The sequence below is a fragment of the Schistocerca americana genome, chromosome 2 (genome assembly GCF_021461395.2).
Source record: "Schistocerca americana isolate TAMUIC-IGC-003095 chromosome 2, iqSchAmer2.1, whole genome shotgun sequence".
NCBI classification, from domain to species: domain Eukaryota; kingdom Metazoa; phylum Arthropoda; class Insecta; order Orthoptera; family Acrididae; genus Schistocerca; species Schistocerca americana.
The window spans coordinates 696,608,548-696,625,360 of record NC_060120.1 but is presented as its reverse complement, the minus strand read 5'-3'; the positions used below and the strand labels follow the sequence as shown (position 1 = coordinate 696,625,360).

Here is a 16,813-nt window from a genome sequence, read left to right as displayed (position 1 = left end):
TAATTTACTCAGGTAGCTTCTCATTTGACCTCACAAGGCTGTGTGAAGAACATTCCAGACCCCTTCAACAACAGTAGATCTGAAGCAGCAACTGAGAATCAAATAAAGAACTTGTGTGCAACTAATCATCTTTGCTAAGCACCATGCCACAGAAATTGTGCTAGGCAAATAGTAGGATGCTAAACTGAATTATTTGGCCTTGTCTTGGAAGTCAAAAAGCACACAATCCAGACACATTAATGTGATCACCACCTATGTTCAGTGTTGATGTCCAATAACCACTCACAGATGGCAGTTGGCAGCACTAGTAGTAGTGGAGGGTATATTAAGCATGTCAGAGAGATGCAGAAAACTGTGCAATCAATGTTGTAATGAGGAAATGGAACAATTTATCTGACATTCAAAAGGGCATGGACAGTGGTTTTCAGGTCAAGGGTGGAAGCATTTCCAAAATGGCTAAATTTGTAAACTGTATGTGTGCTGCTATGGTTGAAGTGTGTCATGCATGGCAAAATGGTGCTATCTTACACTGGCCCTGAGACAGCTGTAGTGCACCATGGGCCATAGATGACAGGGTTTGAACGATTACTGTGGAGATGTGTACCGTATTTACTCGAATTTAAGCCGCACTTGAATCTAAGCTGCACCTGGAAAATGAGACTCGAAATTAAGGAAAAAAAATTTCCCGAATCTAAGCCGCACCTGAAATTTGAGACTCGAAATTCAAGGGGAGAGAAGTTTTAGGCCGCACCTCCAAAGCGGAACAAAGTTGGTCCATTGTAATATGAGACACAATTTAGGTCGAATGAATGACGATACAGCTACAGTAGTTTGGTTCGAGCCGTAAGCTTAGCAGTTAAGCTTTACCAGGTAACCATTGCTATGCGTCAGGTGCTCCGTCCGTATTTATACGGGTACCCTTCATTTTTCACGTGCTTCGTCTGGTTTGAATTGATTGCTTATTTTTCTTTGATCTGATAAGTGCTGTTCTCTTTGTTATAGGTGTTTACGTCACTCTGAGCTGAAAATGCATTACTGTACTGTGTCATGCATTGTTTGTCGCATTTTCATAATGAATGTTTACGACCTGTCGCCGCTCGCGCCATGGTTTGCTTTTGTGCGTGCTACCGCCGCTTACAATAAAAAAAAAAAAAAAAAAGAGGAATTGTCTCAGTAGCGAAACAATGGCAAGAGACTGCTATTTGTTGTTATTTACATAGCTGCTTTCTTTGTTAATGATCAACAAGAACCAAGTAATAAACTGCGTATGATAGAATATGTTCTGAACAAGAGTTTAGCGAAAAATTTTCTCCGTTTGAAAATCTTTGCAGACGCCTCTTTAGTACATTACTTTCTGCACAGAAATTAGTCATCTTAGATTAAAAAATCTAGTCAATTGCCGTGCTTCATTTCTGACTGTATCCCTATTAGGCATAAGAATAATACGAATATAAACATGATATGATATGTGTATACTTCCGCGTTTGCTGTTGTCTCACTCTAGTTTCGTAGTTTATTAGGCAGACAGGATTTAAATGAGATAGCAGCAAACACGAAAGAATACATGGCAAAATGTTTATATTCGTATTATTCTTATGGTGAAGACAATACTGCATGTGATTCACAAAAGTTCCCATTAGCAACCATCTCTTCTCACAGGTAGGAAAAAATTCAGAACGTAGAATTGGCCATACTGACAAACATCGCAAACAGTGTTGCCAGTCGGACTTTCGTAGTACATTGAAAAGCTGCTACATTCGAAGATGAACAATACGGAATTTGTATTTACTTCGTTGGATAATGTATGAAAATGCAGTGGTCGAAATTCGGGGCGGAGAAAAAAAGGTCGTCTTCCGCCTTTTTTAAAATTTATTTACTGACGCAGAGGTTTTGGCGCCAGTATTTATCTTTGTGCCTGCAAAGCATGCCTGTGTAGCGCTACATGTATTCGACGGCAGAAGTTAGTTGTGGCGGCACCTACCAACATATTTCAGAACTTCCGCTTAGGCGCTTACTTGGCACTCGATTCTAAGCCACAGGCAGTTTTTTGGATTACAAAAACTGGAAAAAAAGCGCGGCTTAGATTCGAGTAAATACGGACTTGTGAATAGATATGAAGCAGTTGAGCAAATGACCACCCAGATGAACCAAAGGGCTACCAACAGAGTCTGCTCAATGACCCTCCAGTCAATAATTCCGTGTACGGGTCTCTGCAGCAGACACCTAGTTCATGTGCCCATGCTGACTGCTGTTGATCAGCTATGAATACTGGAATTTGCATGTCAAGACTTCAATTGGACATCTACTGAGTGGTGACAGGTGGCATTTTCAGATAAACCACATTTTATGCTCCATCAGAAAGCGGCCATTGGTGTGTACGATGTGTAAATTACAGATAACATTACTTACAATCATGTCATATAAAATTCAGACTAGGGCCAGATGGATTGAGTCAACATTCTTAGTAAAATCAAAATGAAACATACATTGAAGGTGCGGTAGTCAGCTAATAAAACTGGTAGAATGATGGAGTTGACCACCCCAGATAATGAGGAATCCTACAATAAAAAACATCAAGAAGATTGATTGGGTCTAAAATTCAAAGTTTGAAAATTTGAAATTAAAATGAAGGTGATTAATAAAATGGGAATATTGTTAGATAAACTCACCATTGAGAGAGCAGCATAATGTGGAATAGGCACATGTGGCAGTAGCATACAGTGGTTGCTGGTGGAAAAACGGATCAGATAAAAACCATGATAAAACAGATAGTCTGTTTCTCTATATCTATTTCCCCCCATCCTGTCTTTGTCGGTCATGAATGCTCTATTTTTATTGTAGGTTTCCTGTTTTATTGTGGTTTTTGTATGATCTGTTTTTCTACCTGCCTACCACCATATCAAGTGAGTCTACCGTATTTACTCGAATCTAAGCCGCACTCGAATCTAAGCCGCACTCGAATCTAAGCCGCACCTGAAAAATGAGCCTCGAAATAAAGGGGGAAAAAAAAATCCCAAATCTAAGCTGCACCTGAAATTTGAGCCTCGAAATTCAAGGGGAGAGAAAAGTTTTAGGCCGAACCTCCAAATCGAAACAAAGTTGGTCCATTGTAATATGAGACACAATTTAGGTCGAATGAATGACGATACAGCTACAGTAGTTTGGTTCGAGTTGTAAGCTTAGCAGTTAAGCTTTACCAGGTAGCCATTGCTATGCGTCAGGCGCTCCGTCCGTATTTATACGGATACCCTTCCTTTTTCACGTGCTTCGTGTGGTTTGAATCGATTGCTTATTTTGCTTTGATCTGATAAGTGCCGTTTTCTATGTTATAGGTGTTAACGTCAGTCACTCTAAGCTGAAAATGCATTACTATACTGTGTCATGCATTGTTTATCGCATTCTGATAGTGCGTGTTTACGGCCTGTCGCTGCTCGCGGCATGGCTTGCTTTTGTGCGCGCTACCGCCGCCTACAATTAAAAAAAGAGAGGAATCATCTCATTAGCGAAACAATGGCAAGAGACTGCTATTTGTTGTTACTTACACTGCTGCTTTCTTTGATAATGATCAACAAGAACCAAATAATAGACTGCGTATGATAGAACATGTTCTGAACGAGAGTTTGGCGAAAATTTTTCTCCATTTGAAAATCTTTGCGGCCGCTTCTTTAGTACATCAAATTCTGCACAGAAATTAGTCATCTTAGATTTAAAAATCTAGTCAGTTGCCGTGCTTCATTTTTGACTGTATCACTATTAGGCATAAGAATAATACGAATATAAACATGACACGGTACGTATATTCTTCCGCGTTTGCTGTTGTCTCACTCTAGTTTCGTAGTTTATTAGGCAGACAGGATTTAAATGAGATAGAAGCAAACACGAAAGAATACATGGCAAAATGTTTATATTCGTATTATTCTTATGGTGCAGAGAATACTGCATGTGATTCACATTTCATCAGGTTCCTATTAGCAACCATCTCTTCTCACAGGTAGGAAAAAATTCAGAACGTAGAGTTGGCCATATTGACAAAAATCCCAGTCTTGCCAGTCGGATTTTCGTAGTACATTGAAATTCTGTGCATTCGAAGATGAACAATACAGAATTTGTATTTACTTCGTTGGATAATGTATGAAAATGCAGTGGTCGAAACTCGGGCGGAGAAAAAAAGCTCGTCTTCCAGTTTTTTTTTTTTAAGTTTTATTTACTGACGCAGAGGTTTTGGCGCCAGTATTTATCTTTGTGCCTACAAAGGATGCCTGTGTAGCGCTGCATATATTCGACGGCAGAAGTTAGTTGTGGCGGCACCTAGCAACATTTTTCAGAACTTCCGCTTGCTTTGCACTCGATTCTGAGCTGCAGGCGGTTTTTTGGATTACAAAAACCGGAAAAAAAGTGCGGCTTAGATTCGAGTAAATACGGTATTCTACGTTGAATTGCTCTCCCAAAGTTGAGTTTATCTAATTATATTCCTGTCTTATTAATCACTTTCATTTCAATTCCACATTTTCAAATTCTGAATTTTAAACTTTATCAATTTCCTTGTCATTTTTGTTGTAGGATCCCTTGCTGTCTAGGTTGGTCGACTCCATAGTTCTTCTTTTTTTATTAGCTGACTACCATTCCTTCAACAGGCAATTTATTTTTATCTGACTTAGAATGTTGGGTCATCAATTTAACTCTGCTCTGGATTTCATAAGAACTAATAATGAGTATAATGAGTACTACATTCTTTAACTTGGGTATAGATATGCAGCTTTACACTGCAAAACTGGTCATTTCAATAAAGGATCATTTAACAGCTGTTGTGGTTCTTCAATTATTAGATGTCTTATGTTTGAGTTAATATCACTGTAATTTTCCAAATTTATTCATGAGTTTAAGTCATCAGAATTTTCCATTAAATTTTCTGTTATTAACAAACAACAAGCAAGAACACTTTCTCAAATTATTTTAGTGATAAACTATGTGAAAGGTAATTTGAATTCTGTAAGAGTGTAATTCATTAGGTCGCGTATGAGCCATTCGCCATATTTATCTGCACTAGTGCTCTGTCAGTAACAGACTCACAAATTAATGGGAAATTTAACCCTCCCTTTCCTACCACACCTCTACACCTCATACTACCATTGCTACCCACAAGTTCCCATGACATATGCAGACTACAGTTTCCTGTCCTCTGTTAATAGTGAAAAAAATATAACAATTAACTTCTGCCCCATCCACATTTATGTTGATATGTAACTGTAAGTTAAAGTCCTATTCTAACCTGCCCCCACCCCCCGCCCACACACACACACACAAAGAAAAAAATGGAAATACAAGTATTTCCAAAAGGAGTTGCCATTTTCCAGTATTTAAATAAAAGAGGTGATCAAAAAGTTTCAGTTTCAAAGCCATGTAGTCCAGGATCAGTGTACCAATCAGACAGACTCATGATGAGCATTGAGTCAATCATCCCATCGATGCACCATGTTGAAAATATTCATTTGAATGAAGAAATATGTACTTGGTAACTGCCTGCTGCACTTCTGCATTCAGCAGGAATTATTTAAGGCCTTGTTTAAGGGACCAAAGGCATGATAATCACATGGCAAGAGATCTGGACTATAGTGCGGGTGCTCAAGTATCACCGACTTGAGTTGGCGTAACTTCTGTGTTATGGCATTTGCAATATGGAGACGTGCATTATCATGAAGTGGCAGCAACCCTTGTTGCAATTTTTCCACAACAGTTTTTTATGAAAGACATGTTGCCCCATACACATTCTTCTTTTTCTGATGGATTTCTGCTAGTGTTTGTACTTCAGCAGCCAAGAAAATGTTAACAGTGTTGGTCCTATGTGGACACATTTGGTAATAATGTTGCCATTGTTCATATTTCTGCATTTACTGCATGCTCGTTGGAAAGGCACAAATGCCACACTAATGTCTTGCCTACATATATATGCTTATGTAAGCATGTCAGAGTTGCATATAAGCAGCAGTCATCTCTTTTTGATCGTACCTTATATAAGGTAGGCATGTATGACAGAATAGAATATGTACTCGAATTAGTAGCTTTCTATATGCATAATAGTAAAAAACACATTTTGACAGCCTCCTTTTTCTGAATACAGAATAACTGAAGTAATAGGTAATGTGGCATACCTGCAACTTGTTTTAGCACATTAACTGCTGCATGTATAGTGATGGATGTTTCCCCACCAGGCCAGTGGGCATTGTGTCACGGCTGAAGCTCTGCTGTGGCTGCCAACACCCTCATGGCAGTCAACATATTAAATGAGCATGAAATGTAGTACATTTTACTAATTCCTTTTTATTCAGGTAGTCTTGAACTAAATAACTTCCTCTTGGCTCTATATTTCTGAAGATTGTTTCCTTGGCTGTGTGTGACAATTTTCCTTCCATTCTCACTAGGTGATCTTCACTGGTAGGGAAAGAATTAAAAACATACAGCAGTGGATAAAAGTAGTTGTAAATTGCTTCTGCATATTGCATTTGTCAGTGACTGTTATTAACAGCAATTTTACATGTCCCTTATCAGTCAAGAACATATGTTTTCCTGTGTATATGTCTATGTATAATGATGAAAGAATGTTTCCTTAGAAACACACCGGAAGTCTTTACTTTCAAAGGAGCAATTGCATTTCTTGTTAAATTATTCAGCTTATACTTATCTTTGCAATATATATGGTTTCCCATTATATGGAAGAATGTGACATACTTATGGAAGCTCGTTTTATTACTTGCATGCAGCACTGTTAAAATATATATGTTTGCAGTTCTAGGATCCAGAAACTGAGATCCTTTAAGTAAGAAATAACTGTGCTTTTAAATAATTTTAGACTAATACTGTCTTAGTTTGCTGCCTAATATCAGTAAATATCTTTTAGAAAATGTAACTATATTATGAAAAGGATAGTTGCTACTCACCATATAGCGGAGATGCTAAGTCGCAGATAGGCACAACAAAAAGACTGTCACACCTGTGTGTGTGTGTGTGTGTGTGTGTGTGTGTGTGTGTGTGTGTGTGTTTGACAAAGGCCTTGTTGGCCGAAAGATTATTTTGTGACAGTCTTTTTGTTGTGCCTATCTGTGACTCAGCATCTCCACTATCCATCCTGGATTTTCTTTTAGAAAATGCTTGGAACAGGATAAGGGGCAGTACTTTAATTATAATCATGTGATGGATCATTGCTCTTCTGGATCGTTACAATAGTTATTAAGCAAATTTTGTGTAATAGATGACCCTTTTATTTTATGTACATATGGTTGTTGTAAATGGAGTGAGGAATAAAAGCCAATTACTCATCTTAACAGAATATTTTCTCAATATTGTGCTCTTAAATACTGTCAGGTGAGAAACACATTTATATATACTTGGTATTTCTGTATATGCAGTACAAGTTAAGGACAGGCTTCGATTGACTGAGTGTCTGATGGCTGATTCCATCATCAGCAGTTGGGCCTTTTTAGTCCATAAGCATCAAATACTAAGAATCCAGGGATTCTTTGATGTTCCCATGTAGTAACATGTGAACTGAAATATTTATGCTATATATACGAAAGTGAATTCTATAGAGAAGTCGTATATCTTCTTCATAGTGGGTCCACAGGCATAGATTTATTAAATAAATGTGGCATTTTCCACTTAGGCTGTGTTTATTTAGACTTCTTCTTTGTTCCTCAACTAGTTTTGGCTTTTTAAGCCATTATTCAGTGTTTTGTCAGAAAAAGGTGCCATACGTATGAAAATAGTAGCATACTCACATGGTGTGCTCCCATTCATTTTGGTTTGAAAATTTTGCTGTTTTTTGTGGTTTGACGGATAGATGGTGCATGTTTTCTGCCTTATCTGCACCAAATATCTGTTAAACCATCAAAAACATTACAATTTGGAAACCAAAAAAATGGGAGCACATCTTGTGAGTACCCTGCTATTTTCATACATATGGCACCTTTATCGAACTAAATATTCAGTAATGGATTAAAAATTTGAAACTACTTATACAGTGAAAAGAAAGCTGAAACTACTACTTGTGGAGTAAAGAAGAAGAAAGAACTCTAAATAATTACACCCTAAGTGTAAAAATGCCACATTTTACTCTTTGGAAAAGTCTGGCATTCTTTGAAGAACTCTCGGCTACCATGGTACCACTTTGGTTGGAAACTGTTTGTTGTTATTTCTTTGCACATGCATCAAGTCTTCTGCAGCATTTTAAAACAAACCACAAATACTATAAGTTAAATTTATGACTACCTTGAAATAATTTCATTACCATATCCAAAGAGGAATTCCATGTAAAATTTTAAAATAAAACTGTATTGTACCATGACCTCTATCACCCCTGTGACTTCTGTAACACAAAATGAGGATTAATTATGCTAACAGTCATAAAATTGGGAGGCTGAAGAATGAAATGAAACACGAGGCGAAACGACAATGTATAAGTCTATAGGTACTGTAATTAATCAAGGCAAAATTGCCAGTTATTCAACTGAATTCTTGAATTCATTTCATTTTCCAATCACACTGCTGCACATTTTAACATTGAAATGTGGTATGCCTATCATACTTCTCCCAGTCATATATACATCACAGTTTTGGAACAATACTGGAGCTTTAGGGAAAAAGATTGTTATAACATAAAAGCAACAATTTTAAGTGGAAAAGTTATGGGAGATAGTGGAGATGTAGAGCTGCATCCAGGCACAACAAAAAGACTGTTAAACAAGTTAACTATTGGGCAAAAAGCTTTCTTCTGAATTAGACCACATACATGCACACACACACACACACACACACACACTCACACACATATATATATATATATATATATATATATATATATATATGGTCATGTGTGTGAGAGTTGCATCTGTATGTCTATGTCTATGTCTCTCTCTCTCTCTCTCTCTCTCTCTCTCTCTCTGTCTGTGTGTGTGTGTTCTCTCTCTCTCTCTCTCTCTCTCTCTCTCTCTCTCTCTCTCTCTGTGTGTGTGTGTGTGTGAAATTATTCAGAAGAATGCTTCTTGGCGAAAAGTTTACTTGTTTAACAGCCTTTTTATTTTTTCATAATAGTAATTTCATTGTTTAAAGTTACACGAGAAGATTTACTGTTGCCAGGCATCCCAATGGTTCCAACAGATATGCCATTTGAATTCAAATGTTTGCAATTTCCATTGTGACTCACATTTGTGATATCCAAGAACAATGTCGAGGGGCGATCACTACAAGTGTGTGGACAGAATTTGGCAAATTCATGCTTCTGACATTTACAGTTGTCTGCGGCCTGCTCATGTGTTGAAAAACCTTCTGATTTATTTGTGTATGCAGCAGGTAGAGAATCAAAAAACAGACAGAATTTAAAAACAAACACTTTCTGCCAGACATACCTGGTGATCACTATTTCAGTTTACTTAGCAGCATGGCAGGAAAAAAGAAAAGAAAAGTCTTAACAGTATCAACAACAGCATTATTTGCACAAACTCTAAACAGTGCAAGGATACAGGATCAAGAAATCTCCTTTATGCTTGTTTTTAGTTCTTACATACTGTTTTGCACTACTTTTTATAGATAAATATAATTTTATGTAAAAAATGCTAATCTCTGGGAAAGAAATATTATTACATAAACAAAGTATGTATTATGTGATTATATACCAAAAATAGTCACTATTCATTTAGACAGGCATCAAATATGTATATCCATTCACTGTCTTTTAGGCATAAATTTCAGTAACCATTTTCAGGGAAATTTGGCATATCACAGGCTTTATATGTGTCCATATTCAGCAAGAAAACATTCCATGTAGAGATATAACAAATCAAATTATGTTGTCATTGGTGCATCCTGAATGGTATATGCAGTAAGGAAATCTACTATCTCTTAAGTTAACAGGTTATAATTAGTTTAACAGCAAGCAATATTTTTTTTTTTCAAAATAATAGTAGAGGAAGTGAAAAGCAAATATAACATTCTCAACAAATCTACAGCCTGAGGAGCAAGTATAAAAATGAAAACACAAAAATATACATACAAAAAACATGTTTAACCTGAAGGACAAATATAAATAATTCAAAAAATAGTTGATTTGCATCAACAGGTGGCACAGAAATTGCAGAAGGAGAAATGTAATTTCTGGGAGTGCACAATGACAAGAAAATGAACTGGTCTTCACATATTATAGATCTCTGTAAGAGGCTTAGCTCTGCTACATATGCTTTACGGGCTCTGCTACATATGCTTTACTGGTTGTCACTACATGTGTTGAACTTAACACTGCAAAAGTGGCATACTGTGGCTATTTTCACTCACTCGTTGAATACGGCATTATTTTTTGGGACAACCAGCCATTTGCAAGGAAAGTATTCATTGCTCAGAAGCAAGTGTTAAGAGTTATATGTGGATTGCACCCAAGAGACTCATGTAGAAATAGCTTTCGAAAACTTAAGATATACACAACTACATGCCAATATATTTTTTCTATCGTGTGTTTTGTTTGGAAAAATATAGAGATATTTCAACCAAACAGTAATTATCATGAGCATAACACACAGAAGAAGAATGACATACACAGTGAGCATAGAAATTTGAGCTTGGCGCAAGAGGGTGTCCACTACACTGGAACAAAACTCTTCAATGCTCTTCCTCCTGAAATAAAGACAGGGATTCATAACAAGAGTAAGTTTAGGAAAGCACTAAAATATTTCTGCTGGAAAAAGCTTTTTACAGTTTAGATGAATTTTTAAATAAATAAATTGCAACATTTTAATATTATATAATGCAAGTTGACATAACGCCACTAAGAATGCTATTTAACTTGAGCTCTGTATCTGTGTGTGCTCCATATCTGTTTTCTGTAGTGCTTTAATGATTCTAAGAAAATATGTATTGCCTTTTTTATGTATTGCTACTCAAAGAATTTGCTGTATACATTTTTGTATAATTATATATAAAAACAAAGATGAGGTGACTTACCGAACAAAAGCGCTGGCAGGTCGATAGATACACAAACAAACACAAACATACACACAAAATTCAAGCTTTCGCAACAAACTGTTGCCTCATCAGGAAAGAGGGAAGGAGAGGGGAAGACGAAAGGAAGTGGGTTTTAAGGGAGAGGGTAAGGAGTCATTCCAATCCCGGGAGCGGAAAGACTTACCTTAGGGGGAAAAAAGGACAGGTATACACTAGCACACACGCACATATCCATCCACACATACAGACACAAGCAGACATATTATGTGTGGATGGATATGTGCGTGTGTGCTAGTGTATACCTGTCCTTTTTTCCCCCTAAGGTAAGTCTTTCCGCTCCCGGGATTGGAATGACTCCTTACCCTCTCCCTTAAAACCCACTTCCTTTCGTCTTCCCCTCTCCTTCCCTCTTTCCTGATGAGGCAACAGTTTGTTGCGAAAGCTTGAATTTTGTGTGTATGTTTGTGTTTGTTTGTGTATCTATCGACCTGCCAGCGCTTTTGTTCGGTAAGTCACCTCATCTTTGTTTTTATATATAATTTTTCCCACGTGGAATGTTTCCTTCCATTATATTTTTTGTATAATTATGTACTCAAATGTCTATACATGCTGTAGGATTATCATATTATATTTGTAAAAAACCGACTCATTCCATGTCCTCGTGAACCCAACACAGTTAGACCTATGGATCATGAAATAAAATAAAATCAATCAAATCGCACAAATGTAAGAAGCGAGCACCAAAATTTACATTTGTTTCCATACTAGAATGGCATAATGAGAAACAATGTCAAAAAAAAAAAAAAAAAAAAAAAAAAAAAAAAAAAAAAAAAAAAAAAAAAAAAAAAAAAAAAAACTAACTGAAAAACAAAAATACCATGATTTTACTGTATTTATTTAAAGTATTAACCACTGAAATGCATAAACAAATATAACTCAAAACAGTACCTTGAAAATTATACAGGCTGTCCAAGGAGGAAGGGATGTGTTTCACAGTAGCAAAGATGAACACATGCTAACAGCTATTAAGGTATGCACTTTGTGGCCCATGTTTACTGGATTTTTTTTCTTTTTTGGTCCATGCTACCACCTCTCAAAGATGAAGAAGTGCACAAAGTTCTTAAGGTATGCATTTTGAAGCTCATGTTGACTAGACTTTTTTTGCTTCAAATGATCATTCCCATCATATCCCTGAACACTGACCATTCCTCCAGGGACACCTTGTGTTTCTTGCTTTGACACATAATCATAAACTACTAATAACAATGTGAAAGAAGAAAATTAAAATAAAGAAATATCAATGAACATGGCACGTACATTGGTTCAATTTCTGTACAGACAACGGAACTTAGAAGGAGTGACAGAAGATGACAGACATTGGAAGCATAGGTGTCATTAGCACTATGTACACTTATATTGATGTATTTATTTTCAATTAAACTTCACTGATATGTATTTGAGCTTGCAGCATTGTGTCTAATAGATCATCAATTTGTCTTTATGAGTTTCTCCCATTTTATTGAAAAGTCGGTAAATGGATTTTAATACTCTTCCTCTTTTTTGACTTTTCCATTTTTATTTCATACAAATCTATGTACCTTGGAGTTACTGTCTTAAGTGTTTGTGCTTTTTTGTTGACATCTCTGTAAGTTTCTATTTTGTTTTCAAGAGATACTCTTGCACTTTCTGATTACTTTATTCATTGTTTTGATTTGCTTCACAATTATTTCCTTCAAATTTATGGTTTCTGACTTATATTCTGTAAAATTTGAAGAGGTAAGTTTTCTGGTAGCTATTTCTTACTGAGTCACATGTGTTATCTGTTGTTGAACCATTCAATTTTGAGTGTAATTTAGGGCTGCCACTTCCTCTAACTTCACTGTGTACTGAAATATCATAGTCCTCTACAGTTCCTGCATGATTGCAGACTCATTAAGATGTTTCTAGTGAATTAGTTATACTTGAATTTTCCTCTGTATCAGCTATTTGGAAGAGGCATAATTTTCTACATTGTTCAAACATTGTCAAACTACAAAATTATTATTTTTCCTGAAATTTACCAAGTCTGTCATAAATGATGATGCAGTCAGAAATCTACTCATACGTTAAAGTGCCATATGCACCAAACTTATGCTACCCTCCATAGATTAATAGTCAAGAGCAGGAGCTAACAAAATAATTCCTTTGCAATAAAGATGACACATTGAGTTACAGACAGACATAAGGCAAAGAAACATACACATTAGCCTTTGGCCAAAGCCTTCTTCAGAAAAGGAAACACACACACACACACACACACACACACACACAAGCAAGCAAGCTCAAGCACACAAGATCACAATCTCCAGCAGCTCAGACATTTTGTGCAACTGTCATTTAGAACGGAGGCAGCAGTCTGGAGGGGGTGGGGAAGGGGAAGGGATAGCAGCATATGGGTAAGGGGAAAGATGAGTGCTGTCTGGTGGAGCTTACAGGGGCTAGGCTGCCAACAGACGCAGTATCAGGAAGCTGTAGGACAGGGTGGGAGGGAGGGCAGGTGGAATGAGGAACAAAAAACGAGAAGAGTTGGGAAGGGGAAAGATGGGTAGGTGCATTGGTAGCGAATGGCACACAGAGAGGGTGAGGATGAGAGTAGGAAGGAGGTGATAGGACAGACAGGCTGGAAACTTTTGGTTGGAGGGTGTTGGGACAGTAGGTTACCATAGGTTGACGCTGGGATAATTTTGGGAGTGGAGAATGTGTTGCAAGGATAACTTCCATCTGTGTAGTTCAGAAAGCTGGTGATGGAGGGAAAGATCCAGGTAGTTTGGATAGTGAAGCAGCCATTAAAATCAAGCATGTTATGTTCAGCTACATGTTGTGCCACAGATGGTCTCTTTTGCTCTTGGCCACAATTTTAATGCGGCCGTTCATCCTGATGGACAGCTGCTTGATAGTTAGATCAGTATAACAAGCTCCACAATGGTTGCAGCTGAGCTGGTAGATGCCATGGCTGCTTTCACAGCTGGTCCAGCCTCTGATGGAGTAGGATAAGCTTGTGACAGAATTGGAATAGTTGATATTACAACCTAAAGTTTCCATTGTTCGGAAATAATTCACTTGGCAGGACAAATAATAAAAAGTAAGGTTATGTGCAGGACAGAATTTTGAAGAACTCCATATAACATTCCCATGTTCTCCAACTGGGGTGGAAACTTTGCTGCCAAACCTGATGTGAGACTCTTCAAAAGCTTCTGGAAGGTCACTCTAGACATTGGTCATGATTGTAAATGATGACAGTTGAGCAAGGTCACTGCTGGCAGATTCCTGGTGCAGTCCTGCATGGCAGCTACCATGCACGTAACAGCCATTGTCTGCTGACTCACATGCACAGTGTGGAAACCATGAGTCATCCGATGCCCACAGAGTTGTCATCCGCTACCTCGTCGTGATGTGCACAAAGCACCCAGTAAATGTGATGTTTGCCTCAAAAGTATTAATAATAACAGCAAGGAAAGTAGCCCTAGTATTATCATTAATAGAATGCGAGTGTTAATTTTGCATCTTAGCTTGTGGTGGAAACATGTTGGTTGTTTTGACTAAAATAGTTCAAAGTAAAGTATTAAGTAATTTCGTAACAGATATGGTTACCCATCAATTTCAATGTAATCCAAAGTGACTTATTCATGTACAGATAAAAGCATTTTTAAATATCTTTAATTATATTCCTACAATTAATGCTTTTATTTGTCATTGTTTACAAGTGCCTCACTTACTTGCAGTACTTTAATTACTCCATCTAATTGTAATTTGCCACACTAAGAGCATTATTTATAATAATGCTAACAAACATTCAAGGAAACCTTATAAATTTATCTGTAGTTGAATGGTTTGCCCAGAATGCACATAAAGTAGGGCACCATATATAATTAGATTCAGCATCTCCACTATACAGTGAATAGCAACTTTCTTTCTCTGGTATTGTTAGGTTCCCAATGTGCTAAATATGGGAGTCAGGTCATATACACCACACTCACGAAGCTATTTTGGCTAGAGTAATCATGAATATATATCAATCATGACAAAGTATGATAAACAAATAAGTGTAGGTGCTCACATGGGCAGTAGTGACTGTCAGTTTTAAAAGCCTCTGTCTGGTGCCAACTGCAACATGGTTCAGACTAGTTTTTCCTCCTGAACCATTACCATGAAATGAATGTAGTAGAAGTTGGTGTTGCAGTAGTAAAACAGTTGAATCAATCAGAGTTAACTTCATTTTTGGGGTAGAACAGCACACAGACATGCAGTGAAATGTTTGGACTTTATCAAGTGTTATTTCACATTTCTCCAAGTAAACTGATGTGTTTTTTATTACAAATCTTTGTTTGTCAATTATATAACATCTGCTCCTATCAAAATTCATCAATTCTTCTCTGTTGTTGGTAGCATCTCAATGTGGCCATGGAAGAAAATGGAACCTTTTACACTTACAGGGCAAAACTCATGAAACAGTTGTAGATAACTCACATTTGATGAAATATGTAGCATTCAGTAATTTGGAAATATATCAGGTATCCAGCAAGGAAAGACTACAGTGGCTATTCAAGATTGATTCATGTGTATCATCAGAAATAACTGCAGAGCAGCTGCACACACTTTGTTTCTGAGTCTAAAACTTTAATCTACAACTATGTCCATGACAGTGTCATCAACCATCTGAGCCACCCAAGAATGCCTCACAGACTGATACAAAACTTCTATCTTCCTGAAACTGCCCCCTACTTCCTCAAATACTGCAGAAGCTCTCTCCAACATGCAACAATCTGTGTTACTCATGCAGTAAATTGTAATCCATCAGGAGCCTTCACTTTGGCCACTGCAGAGTAATATTTTCATTCTGCTGACAGGTTGTTTTAAGCTTATTGTTCAATTTGCACACTTTCAAGAACTTGGGGTACTTTAGTTGTGTAGGACACATGTCATGAGGCAAGGAATGTATTTCACCCCTTAAGAAACACACTGGAAAATTACAATGTTACATTCTGCAAATGGGAACTTCATTGAGAATTATTTGACTATAGTGGGGATATTTGCCTGTGCCTCCATCTTCAAATAGTAAACAGTCATAGTCAGCTACTGAAATTGCATTATTGATTGTTTCCCCAGGGATTTTCTGTCCTAATGTCTAGCAAATGTCACAATGAGTTGCTACACTTTGCCAAATAAGGAAGCTCACCACATAGTAGTACAAATCTATCATATGGCCTTTGCAATTTCACTAAGTCAGTTAAGATGAATGCAAGAGGATTCCTCAACATTGATGCCATTTCCTTTCCCCTATTCTTCTCCAGCTGATGTAGCACTGTATCTACAATGTGCTGATATCAATAAGGCATGAAACACGAATCTCATTTTGTTCACATGGCTTTTGTTTCATAATTGTATATGGCTGCTGGTTTGGAACAAAGCAGATACCAGAGTCCATGATCAAGGCAAGAGGTTACCTTAGATTTGTAGAGATATTTTGCACAGCACAAATGTTGTAACAGCTACTATAGCCTTACCAGTTTAACAGTTGTTAAAGAAAATCACATCATAGGGCACATCACATTCTTCAGCACTTGCGTTATTAAACATTGCTATCCTTAGTGGTTATACAAGCTTCATAAACATTAACAAAAATGTTATCCCAATGTGGGAACTGTTGAAAACATTGTCAATTTCATTGTGAATCTGCATAGTTTATTACAGGTTCTATTTATTGCACATCGAAACATCATTCGATACTTTCTCTTTTATGTGTACTTCTCATTATTACAGAAGACTTTCTTGGAACTGTTCCACTTTCAGT

At 37.1% G+C, this 16,813-nt stretch overlaps 1 protein-coding gene across 4 annotated transcripts in view; it reads left to right on the top strand.

Annotated features, from left to right (window-relative positions):
* Positions 1 to 16,813, top strand: part of LOC124593637 (E3 ubiquitin-protein ligase CBL-B-B) — a 173,412-nt gene that overhangs the window by 124,968 nt on the left and 31,631 nt on the right. The gene's annotated exons all lie outside the window — the stretch shown is intronic.